Source organism: Wyeomyia smithii, chromosome 1 (assembly GCF_029784165.1).
Source record: "Wyeomyia smithii strain HCP4-BCI-WySm-NY-G18 chromosome 1, ASM2978416v1, whole genome shotgun sequence".
NCBI classification, from domain to species: domain Eukaryota; kingdom Metazoa; phylum Arthropoda; class Insecta; order Diptera; family Culicidae; genus Wyeomyia; species Wyeomyia smithii.
Window position 1 is genome coordinate 198,995,995 of NC_073694.1, and position 12,840 is coordinate 199,008,834.

Below are 12,840 nucleotides of genomic sequence, written 5' to 3' on the forward strand. Positions count from 1 at the left end.
GTTATAGCGCTTTTTGTTTTCCTTTTCAGATTTAGTAACCTACTGCCTTGGGGAGCCCCGTAGCCGCAAGGTTACAAGGTCCGCTTTGGTAAGCGGGTGGTCGTGGGTTCGAATCTTAGTAGAATCTGGTTATTTTGGTTATCAAAGGACTTTAGCATGGGTTTATTCTCAGGCTCCCCACCACGTACCCTTCCTTCAATCTGAATTCTACAGTACCCCTGTCTAATAAAACTAAGTCCCTACTATAATAAAACTGGTGTGAGTAACGTATGAAAGTTCTCTCCAGGGAATTGTAACAAGGCGATATTGTTAGGATGGACAGAGGCTCGGTATAGTAGATCAGTAAGCTTGAAACGGAAAGGTAAAACTTACACACAAGCACGGATATGAATGATAAGCGTATCACTTGCTTCAATAGTGACACTGCCAATAATATGAAGTGCGGAATACAGAAAACACCTGGGCAATATCACAATAGATCTAATATTTGGTCGCAGTGATGAGTCCACACAGAAAAAAAACGTACTGACTTCTTCTCGACCCTATCATATCCTCCTGCATGCATCACTCTAACAGCGTATAACGTGCTATAGTCTATGATATTAACGAAGCTTTAGACCAGTGGTTATTAAGTCTGGAGGGATGTTTTTTTTGTGGAAGAGCCTGAGAATAAACCCACACACAAGTCCTTTTGCCAACGAATGACTCGGTTTTACTAAGATTCGAACCTATCACCAGTCGCTTGTCAAAGCAGACTCTGTAACCTTACAGCTACGAAGCTCTACTGAAGCCTACTTGTAGCTCGCTGCATTCGTAGTAAGGCATAGTAATTTGAATTGGTTGAACAAGTTGAGTCTTCAGGTGGTGAGAGACAAAAGAAACCGAATACTACGTTGTTTTAATAAATTACTTACTGCGAGCAGCAAGCGTCATCCTAAAACAAGAGAAGTGTGTTGGAGGATTAAGGCAAATTTTTCAAATGCAGTCTAATCAACAACTACAAACAAACCCGATGACGTCAAAGATGAGTTGGATCAACGAACGCAGAACAGCAGGAAGAGCGAGTGAAAGATACAAAAGGGCTGGGGAGTAGTATGCCATTGAAACGACTGCGAGAGAGGTCATAGGTACAAAGCGTTGAAGACAGCGTAACAGCTGGTTTGCTGCTGTGTGCCAGAGAGTAATGGACAACAAGAACCACGGGCTCACTGTGGCTACACGTCTGACGTCACAACAGAGAAAGAAACAGAGAGACTAGAGCAGCCGCAAATAGAGTCCACCGTCAGAAGAAGCGTGAGCACGAGGAGCAGGTGCTCGCCAACGCAGAAGACAACCTCGTTAGAAACGATGTGCGAAGCTTTTATAGAACAGTCAACAGAGGCAGAAGTGGGAGTTTTCTCGTATGAACGCGGGTAGCTGACGAGATATCAGTCAAGGACATGATAACGTTACATGGACTGAAGCAGGGAGATGCATCAACATTAGCTCTAACAAAAACAAAGTACATGAAAGCTGGCAGGGAGCCTGGGAGTTCCGGTGGTGTTCTCGCACAAAAATAGCTCTGTATAGTACGCTGATCCTCCTGGTGGCCCTTCACGAATATGAAGCATGGCAGCTGAAAGAAAGGGAGTATCTGCGCGTAAAGTCTTGCGATCGGTACTTGGTGGTAAATTGAAGGATGGAGTGTGCGCAGAGGAATGATTAACGAGTTGTGCCGGGTAAAAAAACATGCTGATATAGTGAAGGTAATACAGCGGGGCAGGCTTCAGTGGGCTGTACTTGTGGCCAGAATGCCTGGTAAAAGAGCCGATATTCTTTTCGGTTTTTGGTCACACTTATTTTTTTATTTTGCTGTTTTCATAAGTTTTTTTGAATTGAAAATTATTTTTTTATACTTCATGATAATGAACTATAATTGATTTTTGCGTTTTTGAATATATTTATCCGTATTTTTAGTGACTATTTATGGGCTTATTAAATGTGGAAAATTACAGTCGATTTCGCTAGGTTGTTCTGTTGCTATGTTTTTTTCAACTTGTTGCAGTTTCATAACAAACAAATTTGTTTTTAGACGAAATATCCTCCCTGATCCTTCCTTGCCTCAAAATATAACCGCATCATTTGAACTAATATCGAAACCCTACTTTGCCACTAGTGTCGTACGTCAAATTTTACTGCATGAAAAACGATTTTCACGATCATAAATGCGCACACATTTATGTAAAATTATGAAAATGTTAACGAACGACCCCTAATATGCTCCCATTAGCGCTGTAAACTCCATCCGGCAAGGCCGAGTGCCTTTCCGCCTGACGCAGCATTGAACCAGTAGCGGCGAATGGAAGCATAAATTTTAATGCACCCGCGAATTAGTCCATTCTCATAAACAAACAACCATTCGGATAGGTGGGCCCGTAAGCCGAGCGGGTTCGGCATAAAGCAGGAACACAAGCGGACGCATCCCTTGCATATCCTTCAAATTCTGGGCAAAGAGAGAGGGAGCTAACGGCATTGGAACAACATCGTTCGTTGACTGCTGCGGAAATACCAACAGCCAGCCGAAAGCTGTAGTGCATCAAAAGCCATCACGCAGCAGCGTCCTCGGTGAAGTGCTCTAATTGGTGAATGTAGAACATTGTAATTAAATTGTTTTGCACAAAGTTTCCCGCGGCGAATGGCGTCATTGCGGACGCCAGCATTGGCGAAATGTTTGCTGGCTGCTGCTGCTGTTGATGACATGCGTTTTGGGTGGGTTCAATTTTGAAAACAAAAAATAACTATCTTTTACTAGGCAAACATTCAAGTTTAATTAACTCCTGGAAGTCGAAATAGGAAAGATGGAATTACGCCGACCCGAGGACATCCCTAAACCGAACCTGGAAGCATGCCCCACTTTTCACGCGTAAATGTACGCACTTTCACATATCAATAAACTATGATGCATCGAAGTCATTAACATAATTTCCTCCGATTCGGGGGATTGCGACATCGCACGGCTCGCCGGCGCCGCCAACTGTGATAATGTTATTGTTGACCGTAATATCGGTGAGGCGTGATAGCAAGAGGGCGCACGTTGCAGTCTCCCTGCAGCAGATGCAAGTTCATATCCGAAAGGTCATTTAACGGGTGATCAAGCCAATTGTATAGAGGGCATTATTGGTCGGAATTGGACCAAATTGGTACGCGATGGAGCGAGTGTTTCCGCGGTGTATTGAAAACTAGTAGGTGCGATGATTAGAAAAACAATGCGCTTATCGGTGCGAAGCTGCTGGAAGAGAAAGCAGCTTTTGATGGTTTTGCTACCACACGCTCGTAAATAATAACTCTAAAATGAGTAACATTTGACGCATTTTCGTAAAAAGTGGAACAACTCTTAAATTGAGTAACTCCACAAATACTCAAAACTGAGTAACACTAGGCGTCTTTAAAATGAGTCATTATTAGTCAAAGTTTGAGTGCGACATTACTCATTTTTTGGGTACAGTTCAGTTTTATTACTGGCTAGAAATCCGCCACGGCAAATAAACGACACCACATGTTCATCAACAATTACCTTGTAATAAAAGTAACCAGTTATAATGCCTTCTGAGGCGCACACAATTAAAAAACATATGTCACAAACTGAAGCACATCGTAATCATCTTTCAAAATGGACGTCGTTATATGCGACGTTACTCAGAAAGAAGTTATATGAAGGGAACCCAAAAAGTGAGTCAAAGTTACTCAAAATCAAAAAGGACTTCTACTCATTTTTTGACGTCTACGAACATCGTTCTAAACTGAGTCAGAGTTGCTCAGTTCATGAGTTATTATTTACGAGCGTGCAGAAATCCATTATTGTGACTGTTAGTCGTGTCAGTTAATGTATTTTGAAATAGGTAATTAATTACATTCTTATCTCAGATAAGAAATGTTTTGTTTTAGGGTTTGGTTTTTCATTAGAATATAACACATAAAAATCAGTGTTAAATGCATATTAAGACTCATAAAGACGAAAAAGTGCTGGTCTTTCCTTACAACATAGTACCTCAAAAATAAACGCTGGTTGAACAACGGTAATAATAAATTTAGATACACAAACTTTATGTACAATATACCATGCTCGTCAGCATACCAGCAACGGAGCGATCACTTATTGTTCACAAAAGGTGCTTTGATATTCACGATGTAAAACAGTGCCCTGGACTAGTGTCCACTTTCTTCATATGAGCTCGTTACTGTAAAATAGTCATAGTTCAGCACGTTTCCTTCAAACACCAGCAAGCAGTAGAGAATCCATAGAGAAGTTGTAAGTATACGTGAAAGGAAAGTTGCAAACATCTGCGCTGGAGAACGTGAAAAATATGATTCACCCTAGCACATTTCGGTCGGTAGCTTCCACGTTCCACAACTAGACGTTAGTTTTTGGTAAGAATTCTTTCCTTCATGCCTGAATTTCACATGGAACTACGTAAACGGGCAAGCATAAATAAATTGTACGTATTCTGATACATATTTATAGCGAGCACCGGTGAAACTTTTCGCTTCGCTTAACTCCTGTTGCTAGACGGAACCGGGCGCTATTCATTATTTATGATAAAAGATTCACACTTCTTGCGCTGTAGTGATTGTTGATGGTAACTTTTGGTTTATAGAAAAATTGAAAACATCAACAACGCTTCAAAATGCAGTGACCAAAGATGAACTCTTCTTGTGTTATTGTTACAGATCAGATGGATAAATTTCAGAATACCAATGCGAGTGGGTTCATTAAGCATAATCCGGAAGACTAGAGCAAAGACCATTACCAATATGGTTTTGCTCGAACAAAAGTCGACTCGAAACGTGACTGAGTCTAGCCGTGTCTAATTAGAGAACCGAACAACAGCCTCGGTTTTGCGACGCAAAATCTATCCCTCGTGTTTGAAATTCTAACAAGCTCTGGATTCGGAAATTAATTGATTTTACTCTTCCCGTATATGTGCCCGGGAAGAGCCGAGTGCCTGAGACGGTGCCGAGACCGAGAAGGAAAAGCGCTAGGATTTCCTTCGAAGCTGATATGTTGGATCTTGCGCTCCACTCAGGCAATTCTCTGCCCGACGGCGGTGTGCTGCTTGTGGGTGGATTCAAATTAAGTAAGATTAGGTCTGCTCGTAAGATGCATGTACTTTGGAATAACGAGTAGCAAACCGTTCCTTGGTGGCTGGCCGATGTATATTTGCTGGTGTCGGATGAGCAGATATTAGCATATGGATTATTCTGTGCTGTGCATATTGGTACTGGGTAAAAATATTATGACATTGTAGATATTTATCCAGGTGGTCCGAGATTGTATTAGAAACGATATTTCATCAACTTCCTAAGAAAAACGGATTTTAAAATTGAGGGTTAGAAAAAAATTTAAAAAATATCACCTCTACAGAAAAAGTGCATTAAAAGACAGGTCAATTCCAAAAATCTAATAAACAAACACATTTGAATTCCCAAAAAATAAGATGAGTTATGAAATTTTGGTTTTTAATTCGCATAAAAAACAAGCGACTTTTGAAGACTCGTGACTGCTGTTTCAAAAGGGCTTATCCAAAATGGTGACTGATGGTTAAAATTGTTGTAAAGGGTGATTTTTTTGCTAATTGGTTTTTCGTGTACAGGTCGGACTCGATTATGCGGAGACTCGATTATCCGTAATTCGATTATCCGGAATTTTATTTTTTTAGTGTTCGTTTTCAATTTTTTATTCGAAACTTTACCTTTGCCATCCCTTTTGGCATATTTGTTACCATTCATATCACTTCCTGCATGTTTGGGACATGTTCGAAATAAGTGAAAATAATCATTGTTCAATTTATTTTTGCATGCTTCTCAATAAATCACCCCTTTTCGCCTCAGAAATAATAACTGGTTACGCCACTGCATCATACAAGTAAAAAAAAAAGGTGATATTTATTTTGTGTTCGTTAATCGCAAATTTTAATATTTTTTCTGTGATTCGATTATCCGGAAAACTCGATTATTCGGGATGAAATTTTTTTTATGTTCCAGATAATCGAGTCCGACCTATATTCAGATTTGACAGTTCACGCGGAAATTCTGACAGCTGTCAAAGTCTAATGTACTCAGTTTGGTTTGCTATTTCACCATGAACAGACTTACGCCTGAACAACGCTTACAAATAATCGAATTTTATTAACAAAATTCGTCCTCTGTGAAAAATGTTTTTCGCGCATTACGACCATTTCAGTGACGAAGCTCATTTCTGCTTAAATGAGTATGTTAATAAGCAAAATTGCCGCATTTGGATCGAAGAGCAACCAGAGGCAATACAAGAATCGCCAATGCACCCAGAAAAATGCACGGTTTGGTGCGGTTCACACGCTGGAAGCATCATTGGTCCGTACTTCTTCTAAGATGATCAAAATCGCAACGTTACGGTCAATGGCGCTCGCTATCGCGCGATGATTTCTGATTTTTTTTGCCGAAAATGGAAAAGCTGGGTCTTGTTGACATGTGGTTTCAGCAAGACGGAGCAACGTGCCACACATCGCGCGAACAATGGACATATTGCGGAATGAGTTCGGTGAGCAATTCATCTCACGAAATGGACCGGTGAATTGGCCGCCTAGATCATGCGATTTAACACCGCTAGATTATTTTTTGTGGGGTTAAGTCTCACGTCTATGCGGATAAGCCAACAACAATTCCAGCTTTGGAAGACAATATTACACGCTTTATTCGCGAGATACCAACCGAAATGCTTGAAAAGTGACCAAAAATTGGACTTTTCATATGGACCATTTAAAACGTAGCCGTGGCCAACATTTGAATGAAATTATTTTTAAAAAGTAAATGGCATAAACCAATTTATCGGCTAAAATAAAGATTTCATACAGTTTTGTAATTTTTATGCGTTTTTTTTAAAGTCTAGAAAAAAGTCTAGAAATAAATTAAAAAAAAAAAAATAGTTGAGGATTCCAAAAAACAAAAATATCAATTTTGAGCGACACTGTTGCCAAATATATTGTGTTTGCATTTGAAAAATTAAATTGCATTCTTCGGCAAATGAGTATATCTTGATTTCAAAATTAAAAATTCCATCGTGTTTCTGAAATAAATTTACATAAAAAACACTTATCACTAGGTACTAGGTACTATGAGCAGAACTCAAGTTATAGTATTCTGCTAATATCTCTGAAATGGGTTAGAGTAGTGAGAGGCAGAAGTACGCACGGGGTAAAAGTACGCATTGGCCTTTTCGAAGTATACGAGCAAAATAAACTGGCAACATTGTATTAATTTGCAGTTTTATAACGTCAGTTAATCACATGTAAACACATAAGATTCCATTTAAATGGGACGAAGCTATGACGAAAGTTGTGTTTTGAGCTGTTTTGATCTAATTTTCTCAGTTTTGGGAACTATGATTGACCTATTCGGAATCTACAGAAACTCGAAAACAACAGAACCCAAAAAACTCTTGTACAATTGTGATTTGTAGGGTAAATTTGTTTTGCCGGAAATATTTTGATGTTTGTCATAAAACTCAAACCAGTTGGAAAACTCATTGTGGGGCAAAAGTACGCATAAACCGCGGGGCAAAAGGACGCACTAAGTGCCATTAACCGTAATGGAAAAGTTTGCTTAATTAAGATGTTTTTGTACAGAAATTACTCAAAAATAACTAGTGATATGCAGATGTGCTCCGAAACTGAGGAATACAGGTCGGACTCGATTATCCGGAGACTCGATTATCCGGGAGCCCGATTATCTGGGGATCGATTATCCGGAGAAAATGGCTCGATTATACGGAGTATTTTTTTCTGTATTTCTATAATGTACTTTTGTCTTCCGGGTCATTGGGATTTTCGGGGTTGTTCAAAATTGTAACAACAATGCCCCGTTTTCTCGTCGTTCTTTCATCCAATTCTTAATCCACAACCTCCAAAAGCAAGGTACTATGGCTTTTAGTTGCCGATGAGGACAACCACTATTGGTCAATGATCAATGCAGTACTTAGTACCACAAGCTGGCCTGTTTCGGTGGTGTTCCGGATACTCCTGGATTACCATAACTCATAAAGCGAAATCAATAACGATTTGAAATCCGCAAAGTAGCCCATTAGTGGCCATATCGAGCGTCTAGGTCGTAATAGGTCACTCAGAAAATAGAAAAAAAATCATGAGTGTTGTCAAAATCGAACAGGATCTGTATATGTAACACCTCAATTCTTTTTAATATTTAAGATGATAAAACAGACAAATACCTAAATCAAATCAAATACTATTATATTTTCTGGAAAATATTTTCTTTATCTTTCGAAGCAGAGGCTGTCTGGTAGTTTTGATTTATTTTATTTAGAATTCAAATCTTCGAGATAATCAATATAACATAATTCATTATTACGTATACATGTATAAGAAACGCCGACACACAGTCTAAAGACAATTTTCAATTCATTTCGTCGGCACATGTATTATGTACAACATATTTTAATAGAAAACTTACTGTTCTAAATGAGAGATATTAAAAATAAAAAAATAAAAAAAATGGCTCGATTATCCAGACCGAAATTTTTTTCAAAACTCCGGATAATCGAGTCCGACCTGTATTATCTTACAACCATTTTAATAGTTTTGTTGATATGCTTTCAAAATGGTCCTTCCGGAATTGATAGGTGCTTCTAGAAGCCATGAAAACAATGAAAAATACTAGGTCAAAAACCATCCAATATTTATTTTCGCAACTGGGGTGATGTCCACAGATCGGAAAATGGCCCAAACGCCATTGTGAATTTCAAGGTGGCGACTTCCGGTTTCTAGAAAGCAACCTAAGATGGTCGAATACCCTCCAAGATGTGTATTTCCGTAATCGAGATGATGTCCAAAGACTGGGTAACGACCCCGGACGCCATTTTTGATCCCAAGATGTCGACTTCCGGTTCCTAGGAAACAACCCAAAATGGTCGAGTACCCCCCAATATGTGTATATCTTAAAATCAAAAGACGCCCTGAGACCGGAAATCGACTTCAGACACCATTTTCAAATTCTAGATAATGGTTCGTTTGGTGTCGTATTCAGGTCTCTTGGCATCATACTCATATGTGCTGGTTGGGGTGCCAGCCAAAATGGTCATCTCGAATTTAAAAAAAAAACCCTATACAAAATGTTCACCTGCTCGAAAAAACACCCTATGCAAAATTTCAGCTCAATCGGACTTAAAATGGGGTGGCGCAAAGCGATTGAAGTTTGGCCTTTTTGAAAACCGAAAAATCACCCAAGGGAGGGGTACGTGAAATTTCGGTTTTCGAAAAATTTTTTTTTGATGTTAAACGACTTAAAACGCATGAAACGTCGAGAATTGGTGTCATCTGAATTTTTTTTTTTGCAAAAATCGACTCTCTGGGATTTAGTCGTTTTTTCAATTGTGGAACGCGGAGTACAAAATGTTTAGAATTTATTCAATGAAATTCATCACTAGTCTCTCGAAATAGCCTGTTTGATGATATACACTATAACTAGCATCGAATACATTATGGTTCATTAGGGTGGTTCATTTATTCGGCATAGGGTGGTTCATAATATTGTGTAAAGTGTAAAAATGAGTATAAAATAAATAAAAGCACTTCGGTTCGTTTGATTGGTGTGACGTCTTCGACAAAGTTGTAGATAATAATTCTGTCTTTCCAAAAAAAAAATTACACTTAAAAAAATATTTATTCAAAAAAAAGTGAGAAAAAAAATTAAAAATTAGTCATTCAAAAGAGCTCATTTTTCTAAAACCCGATTTTTTTTTAATGAAACCTGTAGAAGATTACCAAAACAATGAAATCAGTCTGATCATATAGAAATCAAGAAAAAAAAAGTTATCATTTTATGAAAAAAAATTATTTTTAAATAAAATATTTTTTCAATTATTTTTTTTTTCAAAAGGCATATTTTTCCTTTGGAAGGACAAAATATTATTAACAACTATGCAAAAGACACTATGCCAATCAAACAAACCGTTTCGACTGTAGACATATTTTTGATTTCCAATAGAGCACTCTATGTGAAATTAAGATTATTTTTACAGTCAAAACGGTTTATTTGATTGGCATAGTGTAACTGGCAAAGTTGTAAATAATAACTTTGTTCTTCCAGAAAAAATGTACCGTTAAAAAAAAAAATTTAATAAACAAATAACTTTTTTCTGATTTCTTCATGACCGGTTTCGTTGTTCAGGTAATCTTTCGTAGTTATCATTAAAAAAATCAGTTTTTTTTTCAATTGGGCTGTTTTCATTCCGCGTCGAACACCCGACAGAAACGGACGTGCAAAGTGGTCGTTCTATTACAATCCGGTCCGTGTGTACGAATAGCCAAACAAAAGAGTATATTATTCAAGGCCATCAGTTGACAGTCGAGTCCGTGTCGCTGTGCTGAGTGATCTCACACCCGGCTCACTGCTGGTGGCTGTATTGGTGCTGCTGTACTGGTGCTGCTGGCTGCTTTGGGTGCAGCTTCGAACGATCGGACAACCACTGCTGGAAGGAAGAAGTAAAGAGGTACGTGTTCTTGTCGGCGCTAGTTCGCTAGTGCGCTACATTTAGCGCGATGGATATAGATTCCTCGCCTCCCGTGCCACCATCCCCGAACCCCCCTGACCCTTACCCTTCTGTTACCCCCTCCCCTGTTCATTCTCCAGTCCCCCCTCGCCCCAGGCCTTACCCGGACGGATCTCAACAGGGCAGCTATACTGTTTATTTTCGTCCAAAGGCAGGAGTGAATTCAAAGCGATTAAACATACTGCAAATTTCTAAAGACCTGACGAAGGGGTACAAGGCCGTGACCGAAATTTCCAAGGTCCGACCTAACAAGCTCCGTGTCGTGGTCAGTGATCTGGCACAGGCCAATGCTATCGCTTGCTCTGAGCTCTTCACACGCGAGTATCGCGTCTACATACCCGCACGAGACGTGGAGATCGACGGTGTCATAACCGATTCGAGTCTGTCTGTCGAGTGTATCCTAAAAAGCGCAACCGGTTGCTTCAAAAATACCGAAACACAGGCGAAGATTTTGGATTGTAAGCAATTGCGGTCCATGTCTCTCGTCGGCGGTAAAAAAGTTTACACTCCGTCAGACTCGCTTCGCGTTACGTTTGCCGGATCTGCACTCCCTAGCCACGTCTCGATCGACCGGGTTCGTCTGCCTGTGCGATTGTATGTACCCCGTGTTATGAAATGCACCAATTGCAAGCAGCTAGGCCACACAGCTGCCTGCTGCTGCAATAAGGCACGATGTAGCAAGTGTGGGGAGACTCATGCGGAAGATTCTTGCAGTGTTAATGCTGAAAAATGTATTCACTGTGGGGAAAACCAGCATGAGCTCTCCACATGCCCGGTGTACATGCAGCGCAGAGATAAAATCAAGCGGTCACTTAAGGAGCGTTCAAAGCGTTCTTACGCTGAGATGCTGAAGAAGACCGTGACCCCTTCTACCATAACATCGAACCCCTTTGATCTGTTGCCCTCTGATGAAACCGATTCTGACGATTCATTAGCGGGAACATCTTATGCCAATCCTGGGGAGTCTAGGAAGAGGAAAAATGTTTCTTCTCCTAAACTTCCCCGTAAAGGTCCTAAGATTTCCCAAAGTGTAATGAAAAGTACGAACAAACCAAACAGTGCTGCGGAAAAACCGAAGCAAACTCCTCCTGGGCTTGCAAATTTAAAGTCACAGAAGGAGTTCCCAGCACTGCCAGGAACATTTAAAACCCCAGTTGTTCCTTTTGCACATCCAGTTGATGAAACAAACTCTGGATTAGTGAAATTTTCTGACATTGTGGACTGGATTTTTGAAAATTTCAATGTACCCGATTAAAATTTTTCTTACAGCATTCCTCCCAACAGTTAGATCATTTTTGAAGCAGTTGACTGCCCAATGGCCCCTCCTTGCAGCGATTGTATCCTTCGATGCCTAATTCAACTGCGTATATGAAGGATTCTATCTCTGTCTTACAGTGGAATTGTAGAAGTATTTTACCAAAAATTGATTCGTTTAAAGTTTTGATAAATAAAAACAAATGCGATGCATTTTCCCTTTGTGAAACTTGGCTTACTTCAAATGTTGATCTCAACTTCCATGATTTTAATATTATTCGCCTTGATCGAGACACCCCATATGGAGGAGTACTTTTAGGGATTAAAAAGTGCTATTCTTTCTATCGTATTAACCTCCCCTCGATTCCAGGCATCGAAGTTGTCGCATGTCAAATGACAATACAAGGTAAAGAGCTTTGTATTGCCTCAATATATATTCCTCCCAGAGCACAGGTTGGACAACGGCTGCTCTTTGATTTAATAGAACTTCTTCCCTCGCCACGTTTGATTTTGGGAGACTTCAACTCTCATGGTGTGGCTTGGGGTTCCCCTTACAATGATAACCGCTCCTCTTTAATCTATAACCTTTGCGATGACTTCGACATGACTATTTTAAACAACGGCGAAATGACACGTATCCCGAAACCTCCAGCGCGCCCAAGCGCTTTGGATCTATCCTTATGTTCGACGTCGCTACGGTTGGATTGCACATGGAAGGTAATCCTCGATCCTCACGGTAGCGACCATTTGCCTATTCTTATTTCAATTACAAACGGGTCAACTCGCATGCGACCAATTGACATTCCGTATGACCTCACACGGAATGTCGATTGGAAGTTATACGAGGAAATGATTTCAAAAGCGGTCGAGTCGATACAACATCATCCACCACTTGAAGAATACAACCTCCTCGCGGGCTTGATTCTCGACGCCGCGTTGCAAGCCCAAACGAAGAAATATCCCGGCGTAACGATCAAAGAACGGCCTCCCACTCCGTGGTGGGACCA